This window comes from Gymnoscopelus microlampas, assembly GCF_963454915.1.
Source record: "Gymnoscopelus microlampas genome assembly, chromosome: 10".
Classification (NCBI taxonomy): domain Eukaryota; kingdom Metazoa; phylum Chordata; class Actinopteri; order Myctophiformes; family Myctophidae; genus Gymnoscopelus; species Gymnoscopelus microlampas.
The window spans coordinates 43,791,741-43,812,644 of record NC_139947.1 but is presented as its reverse complement, the minus strand read 5'-3'; positions in this window follow the sequence as shown (position 1 = coordinate 43,812,644).

Genomic DNA, 20,904 nt, shown 5'->3' with positions numbered 1-20,904 from the left:
TTCTAGCAATTTCCTTGCTCCCAATGCATATAGTAATCTTTCAATTGGTCAATGCCATTTTTTATATAACATATATTTATTTAAAAAGGCTTTGTTTAAAAAAAAAAGCGATGTTCCACAGTACACAAAGACAACATTATACATATTAAAAATAAACCTTGACCCGGTCCTGTATCTATCTGACAATAGTGAGTGAACATATGCCACTCATTCATTGGACATTTTCTATATCATGGGCCTCCTGCCCCCTCTCTCATTCGTACTTTATACATGGAGTTGTGGGTACTTGAAAAATGACAAAAAAAATGTTGGCTGATGGAGACGTGTGAGATTTCTCATATGTGCCCTTTTCCAGCAGAACACTCAACAGTCTTTACAATGGAAACAGGCCTTGCAGTGGACCAACAATAACAGTCTTAACACTTGCTGATGAATTGTAAATTGCACACGTGTTTTTAGGAGTCAGTAAAAGATGAAAGGCACGAAGCAGCGTTGGAATGATGAGCTAGTTCACATCAGCATGACAGTCCCTAAACTAAACACTGTAATAAATGCCATCAAAACCTCCCTGATTGCTATAGAACAGTCCTTCTAATCTAAACTGTCAATATTTTAGGTCATTATCTTACAAGTGATGCCAAAGACAATCCAAAGGAACAACAAAGTCTGTCTTTGTGTGGTCCGGAAAACCGAGATTGAGCTTTGAGGGTTGTTTTTAATAACCCGAAACAAAGTATGGACATATTTCTGTTAAAAAAATCTAAATAAGGTCATGCATCCTTTCATTTTTAACAATATCCTCGGAGTAGCACTGATTCTGGTATTTGTGGCATTTCAGAAATGTCACATTATGATCTGTTTATCTAGTGTTTCATTCGAGGTGCTTAATTAGTTGCCTCTTAGTGCTGCATTCAATCACACACTTTGACGAGTGATTGATTGCAGAGAATGGTCTATCAAAGGGCAATGTAATATACAAAAAAATGGTCCTGAAGACCTTATTGAACAGCTCCTTCTTTAACAATTTGTACAGAAGGTGGTGGGTAAATAAAGTAAAACAGCAAAAAAACAAGAATATATATATGTTGGACAGACATTTGAGAGAAAATATATTTTGAATGGCCAAAATATATCTAAATATATTCCAACATTTAGAAATACTACATATTTAAAATAATTGAAACATATGAAGTCATATTTTTAGTGGTAGATAGTGGTAAATGTGGTACACACTTAATTATTAAAATGTTGAGTGCATTCGTCAAAGCTTTATTATTATTGTGTGTCCAGTTTAAAAGTTGTCTTCAGTTTCTGCTGAAACATTTCCTCTCTCACAACCAAAACACATGATCAAATCCAGACAAAACACAGCTAACAAAGAGTTTTAAGAGTTGATTTCCATGTATAACGTAAGCGAAGCCCAAATACATAACGGTTTTAGGAACCTTTAATATTACATGAAAGTCATGTTTTCCTTTTTTACCTTAGCCACAAGGTGATCCATACACATTCTATTGTTTTCCATAATAGTAAGATCATCCAGATCCAGCATTATCAAGCAAGCATATGTACGCTCATAGAAATCACGGCTGTTAGGCTGTTTTCATTATTGATCAGCCCACTGAAATATTCTCCTTTTCATGGATGTGGCTTATTAATGCTTTTGTCTGTAACATCCAATGTCCTTGGCTGTTTTTGTGAAGCTCTGATGTTTCCTTTGTTGCTTTTAAAAAATGTATCACATATAAATCATATAATATAGAATTACTACATACTCTAATAATAACAATATGGACCAATCCCAAATCCATGTGGGTGCTCAGTCAGTTTCTTGTGGAGCACAGAAATGCTTGTAACACCTGGGTGAAAGCGAGTCAGTTAAGGACACAGGAAGTATAAATGTCTCTGTCTGTCTAAACCCAGAGATGTGAGTTGTCAGAGATAACAAAATGACTGCTTATTTGTCTCACACCGTTGACTTGGAGGTGGGGGTTGGGCTGGAGGAAATTATGTGCCACAGCATTCCACAAACAACTGAACTCTGGTCAGTAGTCTGTTGAGTTTGTAGGTATGAATAATAATTGTAATGTACAAGAGCTTCTTGTTGTTGTGAATGATATTCTGTTATCTTCCTCAATAATTTGTTCTCTTTCAGTTTGTTGTGGTATGAGAAATGAAAGCCATTGTGGCTTTTTCTTTTTATCTCCATTTATATCATTAGCAACAGTCAACACATATCCTTGTTCAGCCCTGGGTGTGTGAGCCTGAGTTTCTGTGGCAGAGGGGGCTAGTGGGTGAGATCAGTGGCCCACACATGGCTGTAATTTAATGGAGAATTGCCCAGTGGTTCCTGTGCAGAGGTAAACACCCTAATAGTCAGGCTTTTGTTATCGCATGACTATGACAACTGCCTCCATCAACAAACAATAGAAGATCGGGGGAACAAGGACTTAAATGTATGAGGTGAACCCCACTGTGTGTCTACTCTACTTCTCACCTTGCCGACTGTCGCTTATGATGAGCCTGTGTGTTAAAACCATTGCTACTGGAAGAGTAGCAATGGTAGAACTGAAGTCCCACATCAGACAAAGTAAAACCCAACAACACATAAAGATTTATCTGAAATGTCCTAAAAGTGTGCATTTACATTTTTGTGCTTGGTCACCTTGTAAATGAACAATATTGTGTGAAATGATACTGGATGGCGTGCTGTTGGGGATGAAGTTAGAAGGGAAATTGAGACACAGCAAATACAGAAAGAAAGCTGGGCAGTCACCATCAAGCTGTGAGTCAACAGGGGGCCAATCCTTCAAATCTGAGATGCAATCTGGCCAGAGCCATAAACATTTACAGGGTGGGAAGTGCTGGGGAGAGGGGCTGCAGGATGTCAGTCAGCCATGTCCAACCACATTACCTTATAGTAATCATCAAATAGATTATACTGAACAGTTTAAAAAATATATATTGTCTTTAGGAAACTCTTCCTTCTTATTGTACAATATAAGCCCATACAATGATATAATATTGCAAATTAAATGTTTGTGCGCTTTAGAGGAAAATAAATAAAATGAAAAAGTCAAAACTACAGCCAACGTTTTTCAATATATTGTATGTGGTGCACTTACTTGCATTGGAGCACTAACATCCATGCTTTTATTGGCATTTAGTAAGCTTTGTGACATTCAAAATGAAACTAGATTTATAATGCTGCACTCTAGAGGCATGCAATTCACAGGCCAACACAAACACAGCCTAGATAATAATAAATAAAAGAACACTAAATTGATAATAATATCACACCTATCAATCCATGTACATTTTCACAACAAATTATATAATGCAAGATGAATTGCTACAAACAAAAAGTACAACATGTCTATGAATGTGTCTAATGCATTCCAACTATTACATATTGTCACTATCAGGTACCTCTTATTTTCACCTTTCAACTTTGTATGTTTTTTTGGAAGTGATATTTTTGGTTTAAATAAAACTTTTTTTTTTGTTAAAAGGTAAAGCACTGTATTCGTATATTGTTATCATTGTTATATAGTGTGTTTGTTCAGTAACAGGGGGTCTCCCTGTCTCTCCAGCTCTTTAGTAAATAGAAAGCTTAAATGTTAGTGTTCCAGTTCCAATTTTGTCTGCTCATTTGTGTGCCATCACTTCCCATTTAACTTGTTTAATCTGTATCCTGTGTGAGTTCTCTCTCCTGATTGGATAAAATTGGTATCCTGACCTGAAAATGCATTTTCTGTTTATTAAATAGCTGGAGAGACAGGGAGACCCCTGTTACTGAACAAACACTCTATCTATAGCAATGAGTACTATCAGAATATAGAGCTATTTAACACTTATTTTAACAAAGCAATATTCTGGGCTGGACCGCTTTAAAAAAAACACACACACACCTACAAAGACGACAGGTGTGTAGGAGAAGACTAAACGAGGGCCCCAACGTATTGAAAGAAAAACTCCCGCACACTGTCTTCAAATGCAAAAAAAGGATTCAATGGGAATACAACAATGTTTCGGTTTGTTAGACCTTCATCAGGTTATCTTAAGGAGAAGAAATCATCCTGATCAAGGTCTAACAGACCAAAACGTTGTTGTTTATGGTTATGTCTGAGTCCGAGTGACATGGCCGTGGTTCACCGGCCGGCCGGTCCTCCCATTTAGACCGGGGACCCCTATACGTAACTATACCTTTCAATCTGGGAATCTGTACATAGCAACATCAACAACCCCCTTTTGGGGTTGTTGTTGTTGCTATGTACAGTATACTGTATAACAACATACATTTTTTGTAATTTTTGAATACATATTTGAAGTTTTTCAGAAAACTTAGGTCAGGATTTAGAAGGCGTCAATCGGCCTCAGGTCTAAATGGGTTAAGGCAATTTTAATATAGAATTGAACCAATGAAAAGTATTAACAAGAGCTTGTGTCTAAATAATAACTATATTGGATCAATTGGAACACTGTTTTCTTTTTTTCCCTTCGATTTCCTGAAAAGTAACAGTTTCGGACATACAAGGTTTCCATCCGACAGCGACGTTATGCAGTATATGTCCTAATGAATACAAAACCTAATAGCAACAATCACCACACATTGTGCCATGGTACCATAATCCGCTGAGAGTGACATTGTGTTTATTTTGAGCTTGTGTTTTAGGGGAAGGGTATCGTATAAAAAACAACATATAGCGTTCACAAGCCATGTAATTCTGAATGGATTGGATCTTTATCTAAAGTATGTTTGACTAATCACAACATTCTAATTGAAAGGAATACAATATTTTCCTTCAACAGCATTGTTAGGAAGTGACTGAGTGGTTTGAGGTTTTTTTGTATTTCATATTTTGTCATTGTATCACTGAACCAATGTTTTAAGCATATATTGTATCCTGATAATAACGTGTTTTTGGTAACTTTGAGATAGAACACAAACATGGTTTGTTTGACAATACAGGCCTACCCACATGTTATGTTCATTTCCACTGATTGATTATGTTTTGTGGAAACTGCAGCCAGATGGCAAAGTGATGAGGTTCTGGTATAGTATGGTGCTGATGAAACATTAATGATTGAAGCACGCTCATGAGAAAATGCCCTCATGCACTCACTCACATACACCCCAGTGCATATAAATGCACACATGCATACGCAGAGGTAGACATGGACAGATGATGGACACACACATGTCCACATTTACTGTAAACACTCACCCATACACATCGACACACAGACACAGATGCGCATGCACTAATAACTATGCACAGTGCACACACATTCACAGAGATTTCACACGAAACATAGAAAAAACATGTACTTTGTCATTCACAATCAGCTCTTGTTTAGTTTTTTAAGACCTCAGACAACTTTGGTGATTTCCTTACATCAAGGCAAAATATATAAATTATTATATGAACGCCGGCTGTCTATACAATAGTACAGAGACTTACCACATGAATAGAGGAATCTAGTGATTTATATGGACAATTATTATCTGTAAAAACATCTACCTGTCACGTTTTAAAATTGATGCTAGAAGCGAAGAGAAAACAAATGTGCTTTGTTTGCTCGTTAATTGCCAAATGTTTAAAATTTCATCTAATATGAATGTTAATATAATGTAAATAGCATAGCTGTATTATCGTGGAAAATTACAGATTATGATTGCACAGTACATCAAAGATGCATTGTCAGACACTTAAAAATGTTATACATTTTAGACAAAGCGCAGTTGCCATAATAGACATAACTATTTAGTTGTGATGAGATTTGATGGTTTGGATTCATTTGTCTCTGTGATCAACATTGTTTATGTATAACCTTTTCAAAAAGCAGTCTTCAAGTTCTCGCTTAAAATGCCAATGCCATGCGCACTGGAAACTTAGAACTTAAATTTTTCATGTTTCAGTTTGCACCCTTTTGGCTTAACCTCTCCCAAAAAACTGCTAATTAACAAGGTCAATATAATATTTGACGGATGTACAGTATTTAGGATAAGCAAAGGGCTCTTGCAAGTCTGCTTTGGTGGAGGAGGAGAGGAAAAAAAAACCTGACTGAATACAAAAGAAACATACAGCACAAAGCACTTGACAATGAATGTGGTGTGGTCATTCTAGCGGGGCTCAAAGACTATAAGACACCTGGTGTGTTTTAAGGCTCTTCACTGTAGGTTTACAGCGACCATGGAGACAGACACCCCTGACCAGTAGAAGACCTGGCAGCCTTCTGGGACCATTGAATAGGAATCTACTCACCACTTTGGCCCCACAGTCATCCCACTCTGTAAGAGTAGGCTATTCACTCTCACAAGCCAAATCTCCTGTACAGAGTTAAGTATTAGAGTTCTATACAATACACAAACTAGTTTCATTATGCTTTATTAATGATAAACCTTTCGATATATATATATATTTCCACTTGCATAACATAATATAAAACTACAACAAAACGAAACATCGTTTTTGTTTATTTAGTCGCTTGCCATCACAAGAAATGCAAGCCTGACATCTTATACGATCATGCGCCCCACATGGGGAAATGGATAAAAGTGCATTATTGTTGTCATGGCAACCACAGAAATGGCTCCGGTGCTGCACAATGGTCAGATGGGCCTTGGGGAGGCCCAGTAGCAACCCCCCTCCACCTCCACATCTGCTGTTCTCCATTCAGAATTATGGGATGTTCTGCCGATTATTTTCTGTCCTGCTTCCCCCTTTCAAAACTGACAGGCTGAGAAAATGGGAGCGGAATTAGGAATTCTGCCAACATCTGTCTAAGAAGTGTGATTTGGCCAACATGAGCAGCACAGTAGAGCGAGAGAGAGAGAGAGAGAGGATCTTTCAAAGTTATTCAGCTCAGCGGGTCAATAAGTGTGTGACAAAAGTACTTATATGCTCTCCTGGGTTTATATCGACAAAACCATCCCAACGGAAGAGGCAGGATACTCCCCTTCTATAAGCTTTAAATAACAACAGGACTTGGCAACCAGAAAGGCATGCAGAGTTAGGTTATGGATGTTCTAAGCTTAGATTCATAGTTCTGTACCTCTCTTATGAATTGCTTTGGAGATTAGTTTGCACACCAGCATTATAAGTCATTGCTTACCAACTTCGAAGGGACTTGTGGATCTCAACTTGAAAGATTACTGTATTTGCTTGTTTGTCCCTCTGCTCAGATGGACAAAAACTGGGATATATAACGTTAGCTGGGTGAAAAGTGTGGGGGGAAAAGGGGGGGGGGCTTTTATCCTCTGGTTCCACATGGACAGCAGCCATGGTGATGGCAAGAGGTAGAATAGGATTCAAGCCACCTGCCTGTATGCTAAGCCACCATGCACACCAAAGCATAGAGACTCCTGTTGCTCTCCTATGACAGAGCAAGGATTTAAGCTTTTTTTGTGAAAGAAAGCGTGCCGAATGCACACAATACATCAATGCTAACAATTGATACAGTATTTCTTCCTGAACATCACAAACAATGCCAAACTAAAATGATCCAAATCTCTGCTAAGGAGAAATATAACCACATACACATGTTTTATGTGGATCAATTGTTTTAAGACACCTTATCAGTAGTCATTGTATCACAAACACTTAAAGCTTAAGTGTTAACTAACTTACCCACGGTCCCTCAGGAGTCTATGCCCCTTCCTTTTTTCTCTCTACACCAAATGACAAATAACTATTTTTTCAGTTATTTTTGTATAATGTCCCCCCCAGAATTGGGACACTATGGTTAATGTGGTTTTAAAAAAAGGGAGGAAACGGAATTATATTCCTTCCAATAATTTATTATACTGTATATTCATATTTTATTGACTTGCTTGAATCACAAGGCTTGTTTGACATCTTCTGATGGGTTACTTCCCTTTGATCAGGTATATTACTTATCCATTCAGTAATTGTGCCCAACCACACAGAGAGACAGGCACACCCACAAACCAAAGTTAGCTCTGAGCATCATAAGCTCCAAGCTACTTAATGCATAATGACCACTGGTGCATCCCCAGACAAAAAAGGGTGAGAAAAAGAAAGAAAACAGTGCACAGGAGGTATCCCAAACCCCCGCATCCATATTGATTAAACAAATTTGCCACAAATCATTTTACAAATGCCCAGCGGGGGGCTATAGAGCCTGGTGGAAACACTCCATTCATGCGCTGTCCTCCCCCACGGGGCTGAAGCCCCGACTCTTGGCTCGTTTAAGTGTGCTGACAGCCTCTGATCCTCTCCATCTGCAGGGTGGGCTGGCCTGCACCGAGGGGTCTTTTGTATCTTCAAACTTTAGGGGATGTACAAAGAAAGTAACATTTTTCATATGCGAGAGGTTTCCTGAAACTTTCCTGGAAGTACAAAAAATACACTATAGTTTACTGCATTGTTCTGTTAGAGAAAAGGTTTTGGTTCTGCTAATCCTTACGGGTAATGAGTAAACTTTTACAGGCATCAGAGTTAAATTAACACTTTGGATTTTACACTGTATGAACCATACTGTTGAAAATTTTGATGACAGATATCTTGGTCAAAGAGCACATGTGTGGGTATTGTTCTTTGACTAGCGGAAAAACTGAAGAAAGCACAGGACATTGGGTGAATTTGCACAATAACAAAATCATTTGGACTGACAAGTGACTTTCACTGCGGCACAGACGTCTCATGTGCTCTTTCAGTGACACATACAAATTTGGGTCAACACTAGCTCCACCTCCATGACCACGTATCTCTTTGTGAATGAAAGTGGGTGGGGGCAGCTATGTAGCGTATATGTGTGTGAGTGTGCAGAGGGGGGGTAAACTAAGTAGTATGTGCGCGTGCATGCATGCATGTGTACATGCGCTGAGCCCAAGAGGGAGCCCCACAGGGGAAGGTAAACAGGAAGGCTGTACAGACTTTAACACCCACATGTACTGACATTTTTGGAAAATATTTATTATTGATTCACTTCTTTAGTTTCTCTCTTGATAACTTAAATTTAGTTTTTGTTAGTTAGAAACTGAGTTATTTTTTTCCTGGTTTGTTCATTATTGCCGTTGAACCGATAGACTACTCACATCCCTTATTAAGATTCTCATTAAGATAACAAAATGTTTCACGTTTATTGAACTATTGTTTGTTTCAGATACTGTATTATTGGGATATTCTTAGATTGTAGATTCACTGTGTTTCATTTTAGTTTTGATTTCATCTTTAGCTAATTTCCCCCCACCCTGGTATCTTATTTTTTGTGTCACTTATAGCTTTTGTGCATATCAACACAAATTCCCTGTTGGAAACTGTATATTTCTTATTGTATTTGTCTTACACAAACCTAAAAATGATGTGCTATGTGATGTGATATCATATATACACATAATAACTGTATATTTGTACAAGCCTACAAGTTATGTTCCGCATAACTTGTAGGCGTAGTGGAAGACACCTATACAAAAACAATCATACCTCCCACAACCTTTTGATCTATATTTTGCACCATACAAAGAATGACTGTGTAGCCCATTGATTGTTTTTATTTTATATATCTATATTCTCCAGATTCTCATAATATGTAGGCAAACTGCAACTGTTCCCATAGTGCTTGTTTGGGGTCTGTGTCAGGGGGCCAACACGCCCCTTCTTATAACCTCAAACACATGGTCAGCTCCTATTATTTTAACTGCTTCCAGTGACTTCAGATCCTGCTCCAGTGCAATCAAGAGCAGGAATGGCCACATTAAAAACGACCAGGCCGGGGACAGCTTAGGTTACTCCAGTTATGAAGGGTATAGCAAACCAAGCTGAGTACAACTTGGGGGGAAAAAGACAGTGAAAAAAACAAACATCTTGAGTGTTTGTGTCAGAAAGGTCACTGCAAAACAGTCATTCGTTTTTTGTTTTGGTCAAATATTTGATTGATGGCGAGATGAATCTGGTGATGTAAAGATGTTACAGAGCTTGCTTATCTCAATTTAGCCCACCTCAAACATGGGAAATTAATGTTCAAGTTATATAGAAGACAAACAGGGATGGATTCATGGAGACCAGCTGAGGTGGCTTGCTGGGGAGGACAGCAAAACTTGTAATGCTTACAACAGCTGTGTGTGTGTGTGTGTGTGTGTGTGTGTGTGTGTGTGTGTGTGTGTGTGTGTGTGTGTGTGTGTGTGTGTGTGTGTGTGTGTGTGTGTGTGTGTGTGTGTGTGTGTGTTATTACAGTTACATCCTGGAGCAGGTCACTACCACAACTTCACAGACAGGGCAGTTTTACTGTCGCTAGCTCATAAAATGGCCAAATTACCACACATATATCTACACACAAACAAACATATTGGATATGCATAACAAACCTACATGTCTTCCTGCATCTCAGCCACCACACGTAAATAAACATGTCTTGTACCTTCCCTCTGTTCACGCATTGCTGTGCTTATATACCTGAGCCTTGAATGAATGGTTCCCCAGAAACCTAATCCAACAAAACAGCCCATCGCTCATAAAGACACCACATGAGTGACGTGAGCAGAGCGAGTTATAGTGACCCAGGGACATACAACTCTTCTACTCTCCAAACATGAAAATTCCTCTGATTTGTGATCAACTCAGACCTCTGGCAACTGTCAAATCGGTTTCTAGATACTGATTATATAGATTTAGTTTTCATTTTAGAAAATAGTTTTACGCTGCCTATAAAGATGGCAGCATTTGTTTAAAGATGGTAGAGAAGCAGATGGAAGAGAAGCAGTTATATTTAACAGTCCATTGCGAATAGACACCAAGTAATCTATTTAATTCCATTTTTTTGAATGAAACATCTAATGCAACACAACATAATGACACAGGGTAGTTATTTTAGTTTCAGACATCAAATCAATATTGCAGGTTTGTTTGTTGATGCTCTTAGTGCTAGGTGGCAATGAAAGAGAGTCAATAGCGAGACATAAACAAATGAAGGACAACTTAAAGATTGTCTTTGAAAAGAGCCCACTGATGCAAGACACTGCAAAATATCCGTAATATCATACTATGAAGTTCATGGTTGTGCTGTGCATAGAAATCAAAAAATTAAAGATGGAAAGTATCGATCAATTATGTTTAGCAAAAACACCCTTCTCGTCTCCTAAATTGATTTACCAAAGCAACAGGAAATGCAACAGGAAAAATGTTTCAAGGAATTTTTGGTAGAGGTAAGCACATGCTCACACCGCCCGTCCATGTTTTCAATTCCACTTCAACCCCACTGAGTCGGAAGTTACAGAGGCTTCGTCCTCCACACAATGAGATAAATATACTACTCCACTCTTGCCTGCAGATTTTTCTCATAAAAAAACCCTTTGATAGTTTAGCCATCTGGCCGGAGCCGAAAAAAAGTCCTCATAAAAGAGGCCCAAATAAGGTCAGGGGTCGCCCCCTCCCTGGGTCAGGGGCCCTGGAAGGTTGTTATAGTGGACTTTACTAAAGTTGTCAGCTCAGATCCCCTTGACAAATTAAAGCACATTCTTCTCTTTTTAACAAGTATTCCATTACAGTCAGCCATCTCCAAAGAAAACGTTGTTCATTCTTAGCAGTTTGTGAGGAGAGCAGAATATGATCCATGGTACAGATATGGCACATGAAGTGGTCAACTATTTAAGACTTGTTTCGTTATTATTATTCTCTTGATTATGGCAAAATTGTTGGCTAGCAAGACTGTAGATGTTTGTGAGAGTCTGCCTGGACTATTTAATTATTGGATGTCCATGATGATACCATCGTTTTATTTTACCATGCAAAACAGTTATCCATGTTGGAGAGCGGTAAATAGCCTTTAATCAACACATAGTACATTAAAAGGTACAATGGCAGCCTGTCATTAACTCTGACCTGTCTGTGTCTCCAAATGTCCAGGGGATGAAAGGCCTGGGGTTGAGACTTACCACAAAGACACATTTAGCTGATTGCTTTTTGTGTCAGAGCATGGAATCTGCCCCCCGCCCCAACACAATACAGTCACTGTGAAAAGCAGATGACGATAGATTTGTGTAGATCCATACATTTCAGCCCTAAACGTCCATTTCACCCATTGAAACGGGAAGAGTTTGAAATGTGTTGATTTGCATGAATGGCCTTCAAGTCTGCATAGTGAGTCTATCATTAAATTAAAATAAGTTTATGAATTGAATTACAACTCACTCAAGTCCAATGTTTATTTGCAGCTAAATGTACAATATCCAAATTTCAGGTGATTCAATCACAGAAAGTGGACTGTTGCATTAAAGATGAGAAGTGGGGAGAGAGGGATGGAATAATGCGTACATTCTACTTCATACCCTTCCAGTTCTCCTCTACTGACTTTCACACGCATAAGAATGTGTTTTGTTCCACCCAACATGCTTTCAAAAACCCATCTACAACAGTCAAACAAATACTCAGCATATGACAGCCCCTATATCACAGTAGGAAGGATCAGACAAAGGGAAGTGTTTTCCAACACACAGCTGGTCAGCAGGGAATTTGTCTTGTGCTTATTGTCTTGCTCTTAAAAGAGGTGCGAATGCTCTCGCTCCATGCTCCAGTCGCTTCCTAAGAAAAGGTGCTGCTGGTTGATACATAGGCCCAAGTGTCCAGTTTCAGGGGAAATGGTGAGTGAATTGGTAGAGGATGTTGAGCTTCATTAAACACCACTGAAGAAGTGGACTTTGCTGGCCTCTCTCAAGCAATCAATACTGTGCAAGCTACAGGTGGGTTTGGGAAGTGAGGCCACACAACAATCAAGTCCCATGTCCTTTGTCATACTAAAGTGCGGTTGAGGATATAATTTCCTCTCCACATGTATCTATAAACAAGTGCTTCTTGTGTCAGAATGGGGTATTATACATCATTACAAGTATGTGTGGGTGTAGGTAAAATGGGCTTTCAGGATTCCATAAGTGACACATGCAGTTCTTCCTTAAAAAAATCCTGAGAGCTAATTTAATTTTGAGTGTACAAATGAAACCAATTGGACCCGTACATTTGTACACTCTCAGTCACAAATGGATACATGAACACAGAGGATTTGACTGTGTTATTTCCAAGAGCTACACATTTGCCTGCTTTTATTTCATTTGAAATGAATTGACGATGAAAGGTGATGGGGGAAAAGGAAAGACCTCCAATTCCATGCAGTGAAGAATGCGACGTCTCCAGTTTCTCATAATCAGCATGACTATGAATGGCGAAAACAAACAAACACTTTTTTTTTCTCTTGCAGAACTTTGCCTGAGGGAGCCAGTATAGAGGAGGGGCAGCATCAGACCACTCCATTATTAATCTTTGTTAATTGTAGGCTTCTCTATTCAGATGTCCCACAGCTGCATTTTTCCATCATTAGCCTGTGTTTATAGTGCCTGGAACCGGCTAGCAACATAAATGACAAATAAGTAAATCATCAAGGAACGTCCTGACAAGAGGGCATATATCTGCAGAGACGCAGTGCAGCTTGCGGCCAGCTATTTGCACACTAAAGTGTGTAATTACAACACAGAACCGGTATAACCTTGTTTACCTTCACCTAGGTCTTCTGAACTGACCAGGACAAGGGGAGCAAACTAAATCCACCATGCCTCCATGACTAAATATTATTATAGAACATACTGTATATGAAATTAATATACTGTATCTAAGAACCTCAATAATTTCCATGTTGCTACTGTATATGGAGCAAAATAAATGATTCAAACAGTAAAACAGATTGCAAGCATGATGCTGTACATGCTGATAAAAGACAAATATGTCAAAATACTTTTCTCCCTTCGATTGTGGCTACTGCTCATGCCACTGTCGTCTGTTAGAATGTTGTGAGCACCTGTTTCTCTGTTTTTGCACAAGCATACAGGCATGCCTTAAATGCCCATAACACAGCTTGCATTCCATGTGTTGCGTAGTGATGGTATCCTCTTTTGAAAAGGAATGCATTACGGTGGAATAAATGCCCTACTCTACTCTGACCACTTAGTTAAAAGGTATTCAGATGGTTTGGGATCTCTCCACCACCCCTCCTCCCATAGGGCCGGGTGAGGAGAGGAGGGGGATGGGTGTATTTGACTTGGGAGAGGTGAATTTGGAAGGGGGCAGGGGTATCTACATAAAAGGCCAAACTAAGTTTATTTTTGTCTTCACTGCATATCCGCACAGCTATCTATGGGCTAGTTAGTTAACCACTTAAGCCCTATATACTTCGCCATACCACAAACAGCTAAAATAGCCAATCTACAAGTTCACGGTGCAGCATCACTATGTGTTGTGAGCTTGTAGATTAGCAATTTTTTTCTTTTTTTATGTGACATATTTTGAAAATCGGTAATCAACTGAGACCTGTACGCCAGGGTGAAAAATAAAATAAAAACAAGGTTAAAAAACGTAGCATGTTCTTCACATGATAAAGACCTAGCACCATTCAGTAAAGCAGGATCACTGACTTTGGGTTGCATACCACAGGGATTCCCTAAATGGAGTTCTGGAATGGGACCTAGAAAACAGACATGGATATTGGATTATAGTGGCATTTTAGTAGTCACATGATCCTCTTGGATCACATAACGGCTTGGCTACTTGTCACCTCTTGCTGGCTGCTGGGAGGTCCAAGTGGTCCATACCAGAAGTTTTGGAGACACAAGCATCTATGGCTTATCTACTATTACACATGCACGGTCCAATACACACTTGCACGCGTGCGCATGCGTGCAAGTGTGTATACACACACACACACACACACACACACACACACACACACACACACACACACACACACACACACACACACACACACACACACACACACACACACACACACACACACACACACACACACACACACAGTCTTTCAGTGTGGTCTAACTCTTGCTTTGCTCATAGGATTTGAAGTTGAACTGGAAATGCTAAGCAAAGAGATGTGTCACATAATTTGTTTAGTGAAGGAATATGGGCCAGCAAGTCCAACAGGTTTAAAGGTTTAGCAATCAATACTGCAGGTGACAGATGGGGGAGAAAACCAGTATTTTTGGGACTCATTGTCTATTTATATATTGTCCACTTTAACCTTCTCTGCTGACCGAGGGTTCCAATGCACCTCAACAGCTGGAATTTCAAATACACTGCAAGTATCTCTATGATATACAGTATTTCACTTGATTTATACACCGTCATAGTATAAATCAGGAGTAGCCTATAAACTAAGCATTTCACCCAGATGTAAGTGGGGTTTTCTTTCTTTAAATAATGATATAAAATATTTTTTGAAAATCATCTAATTTTTGCACTTGAACACTTGAGAACTTGAAGCCTGCAGATTTATTTTTTTCTTGTTAGACGGTATCTAACACGTTTTTTGGTTCCACTCTCCATTGAAAAAGAAACACTGATCTTAAATATGCTATTATCAACTATTTTGTGACTACAGACCAATGTCTGTATGCACCACGTGTGTCATCTCCAGGCCTGTAGGATCATGCTCCTGTGATTTTGACAATCCCATTGAGTCAGTCTTATGTTTGAAACCCAACCCCCACTGAGAGGCTAATTAAAACAATTTCAAGGACAAAGGAGGGGAGTCCATTGTATCACACAACCAGCAGTGCAACAGATATGATGCCAGAGGGGCACAGTTGTCAAGGATTAGTGCCCCTTCGTAGGCGCAGATGGATACATCAGCACCACTGATGATTGCCTCAAAAGAGTTGTGAGGAGGAATGTAGATATACTTAAATCACTAGAGCTGGGATAATGTAACATTTTCTGCTATGCTACTGGACTGTTGGTGTACATGCAGCCTTAATCATAGCAATGCACAACAGGGACCATCACCCCAGAACAACTTTTCTTTTGCCTATCCTCGACATGTTTCTCTGTTTGTTTTTTCTATCTTTCTCTGGCCCCCTCTCTTCTTTTTCTTTTTCTCTTGAAACAACAAAAACGACCGAGCTTGTACAAAAAGGATTTACACCTGTAAACCTGTGATGTGACAATAAAGATGATTCTGAAAGACTCGTAAAAAACAAAACAAAAAAAACGGTTACAAATAATTCATGGCACAGCTCTGAGTTGGCTGGGATCAGATTTGGTAATTGGTCGGGAGTCAGGTATTTTATTATATTTATTATGTATATTAATATTTAATGGTAGTAGTATTATATTTGATACTATGAAAGCGGTCAGTGTGCCCATTCTTATTTGCACTATTTGAGATTGGTCAATACTTAATCTTTTCAAATATAAATATTAAAATATGAAGAAATCAATAAAAATATACTACTACTCTTCATCACATCAGTAATAGTTGTGCTATTTCCTAACATTTGATGCTTTTGTGAACAATAATAATAATAAAAAACCTACCCGACCCCAGGTCTTTGTGAGGTTAATTTTCACATTCCTGAGCTGTGTACAGACCACCCCCTTCCCAAAAGACAGAAATCTGCTGGTGACAAATCTTCCTACCTACTTCCTCTCTTTCCTTTCAACTCAAGTAACGGACCAATGAACTGGATTCTTCTGTCCTCTGACTCACAGCCACCCTTAATGTTTGTGCTGCCTATTCAAAAACTTTGCTAATCAAACGTCTGCTTGACTCAGCCCATAGTATCGGCATACCTCATTACAATTATGCTGGCAAACAGTCTGATTACTGTGTTAAAAACATGAAGTGATATTGGAGACAATGGCTTGAATGTGAGAAAAGTCTAACTATTTATGTACAATAAAATATGAATGTATTTTGTAACAAAATTACGTTTTGATATTGGAGACAATGGCTTGAATGTGAGAAAAGTCTAACTATTAATGTACAATAAAATATGAATGTATTTTGTAACAAAATTACGTTTACTGTCATATAGTTGAATGTGGACGCAATGCAAACAATCTGACGAAATAAATAAAACAATAATAATCCCTCCATTTCATTGAAATGACCCCTCTAACTGAACTTAATCTAAGTGGGAATCTCACAAACCGAGATGTTGACACTAATTGTCTCATCCATGCTCTTAAGGCATTGTTGTTATCTTTGTGGTCAGTGCTTACTTATCTAACAGAGAGGAACTGTATGTGGCCAGAAACAATAGGCATGATTGAGTGCATTCCACCAAATGGTGTTCGGTTACATTGACTTGGCCTATTTAATAGATGATATATGCTTCATGAACTAATTCATTATCTGCCATGAAGATATGCAAACAGGAAGAAGCGTGATGCCATGTGTTGAGAATTATAATTTTTTAAATAATTAGTCTGCAAAACTTCTCTTGACATACAGTATGTAGCTAAATAATTTTGATTTGCAAATGTAATCTGACATCTTTTCATGTCAATGATTAATTTCCATTACATTCACATGGGAAAAAGATCTAATCTTTAAGTAATCGTGCATTGATATAGATATACCTCCTACTGGATTTTAAAAAGCCACACTGTTATTAGCCTAACAAAGCTAATGGTAATCCATGAGCCAGTATGTGTGCATGGGTGGGATGCATCCTTAATGCTTCTGAGGAATTCACACTAATAACCTGCAGGATACCAAAACAGAGGGATCCCTTCGGTCACTCATTCATTTAGCTCTAATCTCTATGCAGTCAAAAATTCGGACTCATGCAGCTTGAAAGTACCACCTCTTATTATGCAAAACCTACAGATTCACAATCTTTTAACAGATCTTGGTAACACTATGAAACATAATCAGACCACCAGCAGAATTATAGCTGGGGGGGGGATGGGATCACATTATGCTAATAAAGCAGATGTCCACAGTTCTAAATACATTCCAGGCAGCCTATAAAAAACAATGTGTCTTAACTTTCTTCCCAATGGAGCAAACCCCTGTCTCTCTCTCTAAAAGCTTGCAGAGCTTACATAATAAACATTCACTCTTAACCGAAGATCACAGGTGCTTATGCTTATCTATACTCTGTCAGCTATTTTTGGCACATGACACCACCGTACGGCAAAGTATAAATAGGGCTTTTAAGGCCAAGGTAGAGGGCCCTTTATTTTGGGAGCTCACTGTGTTTGGTCAAGGTGTGGGTTCTTGTCTCAAACTTTCCATGACACTGGAAGTTTTGGGCCATGTCTCTCCGTGGCTGTTGTGCACTGTGCCCGACTCTCCAACAGAATTCATCGGCCATTGTTTTCTCTTCACAGGCATTTATGATGTCACGGCAAACATAAGCTTTGTCCTCAGATGAAGGATCAGCTTGGGTTCATGCCCTTATAGGGTCAAACAAACAGCAAACTACGGACAGGCTATGACTTAAATCCACAGCGTTGGGTGGACATGACTGTGACAAAGGCCCGGGATAACCTGATCTAAGGAATCCTAGGAAATTATGCTGTCGGAATTATGTTATTTTAATAGTAACATACAAAACCACAATCTTGTTTTCACATTGCGCTCATCGCCATCTCATTTGGTATGGCGTTTCCTGAGAAACACCATACCATCTCAAAATGAAAACAACAATCCGCCTTGCGTCTGTGAAGACTGGTTACCTACAACCTCAGCTAAGATGGAGAACTGGAATCAAGAGGCAGACAGGCACTGAAATGATGTAACATGTGTTGTTTGATCTAATTATTATTATGCATTTTATTCTTACAAAAGCACACCACTGTACATAATGAAGATTAAACAATAATCATTCTGAATCATTTCAGCAAGAAAAAACTGTGTCCCTGTGTGAACAAAACTGATTGTATACATGAAGAAAAGATTGGCCCATTGGTATCCATGCCAGCAGGTGGTACAAAAGTGTTTTTGTTGTTTTCAAACTGGAGAACAAAAGATTCTTCTTGTAAGCCACTAATGTGCTCAGTAAAATATGCACAATAAAAGACACTGACGTAGGTCTGTTCTGTTGAGTGTTCACTTGAAAAGACTGCACTCACATTGCTAATTACCCAAAATCCACCCTGGCTCTTCCCTTGATTGTGCAAGTTATATTTGGTATGTATGAATTCACATTAAGCTAGATTTAAAGCAGGTATGGTAAACACCCACAAAACTAATGTGCACGCACGGACACGCACAGGCGCACACACACACACACACACACACACACACACACACACACACACACACACACACACACACACACACACACACACACACACACAGACAATGACCCTATGTGTAAAGATCAGATTTCCATCATGTTTGTTTTCTTAGGATAAGGCATGAGTGAACAAAGAAAATATTTTGCTTGCTCATGGCCATCTGTTGAAACCCAACAGAATTTCCAATTTTTTAAAAAGGCTTATTTTACTATATACAATCGATGTAATCGGGGTAAATGTCACGATACACTGCAGATGCTCATCATATCTGAAAAGCAATTATGTGAAAAATGTAATAAAATAAAATGGGTAAAACGATTTACCCATAATAAAAAATGGTGTGCTCCTAAAAGTAAACCAGAAAATTAACAAGAACAAAAGTTTGTTAAGTTATTACCAGATATTTTTGTATAGGGGCAGTTGGAAAGGTTTGCTGGCTCTTAAACTAGAACATAAAATCTTTGGAAATCACAAGCTCGCTTTGAAAACAAATCACAGAAACCTGTGACTGTCCTGTCCCTTCAAACATCCCTCCACAATGTGGACCGAGATGATACAAAGCAACGCGCAGACGTGAACATAATCAGAGGTTGTCACAAAACCATGCATACAATAAACAAAAAACGTCTCTGTAGAGCTTGAGGATGGATCACAGGCAAAGCAAATATTTAGCCAAATATTTTAACCCAACTCTCAGCTCGTACTGCAAACGCAAACTATATCTCCCAAAAATGGGAGTATCGGCAAACAATTGAGTAATTGTTCCGCCTTCAATCCATGGCACCATGTGTGTGCATGGTCAAAACATGCAAACATTCATTTGTTTATGGGTAGTGGCACAGAAACAGGACAATAAAACAATGACAAAATGTCTTTGTTACTGAATCACAAAAGCTGATAGCTGGTTATTTGCATTCACAAGATCACACTGGGCGCTCATTTCCAAACAGTGGAGCCTACATCGTTATAAAGGACGTTGTAATAATGCCACTACTTCTGTGTTTGTTTCAAAGGACTACTGGAGATACTGTAGCATTCCTTTGACCATTAAAGGACTTTTATAGGCTTTGGCCAGCTCACTGTGGCCATCCCCATTGGCTCAAAATTATACTTATTTTTCTGCCCCCTGAGGACTGCTTTTAAACCACTGCTTTCAATCTTAAAGAAACAACAACAAAAGACCCTGTCAGGGTAATGCTTCCTGACAACCCAAGATAGACAAAAAGACCAAAAACAACACCCTAAACACTCAAATGCCAAATCTAGGAGGCAATACTTTCAGGACAAAATGGTTAGTTGAAAAAAAGGTTTAACTTGATTGATTAGCAAGAATTCTATAGAATCAAACAGTCGATCACTCAGATCAGTAAACTTAATAGGCCACATCACAACATGTTACATTTTAATCAACGTGGAATTCACTGTTAGACTCTGCTATAACATAACCTCATTCTAACACATTGAGCGAATAAATGTTGTCTTTAAATCTGCTTGGCCATCAAAGGAACCTTATCTTCTGTATTTTTATCAGACAGACAAAAAAACAATTGAATAGGAACAATTAGAAAATACCTTAGTGTCAGAAGGAATGAAAAATCACTTTAAATGTCAATAGTGCCAGAGAGTGCCAAAAGATGCTCTCATTGGAAAACAAGTACATGTCAATTCTGGGCCAACCAGTTAATTTAATTAAGGCATTCAGGATGGGAGAGCATGTTGTGTGCAAACAAAGCAAAGGTGAAAATGTATTACTGCATTAATCCAACACAAAACAAGGGACAATGCGATAGATTGCAAGTGGGAAACCGTTATGAAGGTGAAGAAAGATTTCTAAAAGCAGCTTGGCATTGCT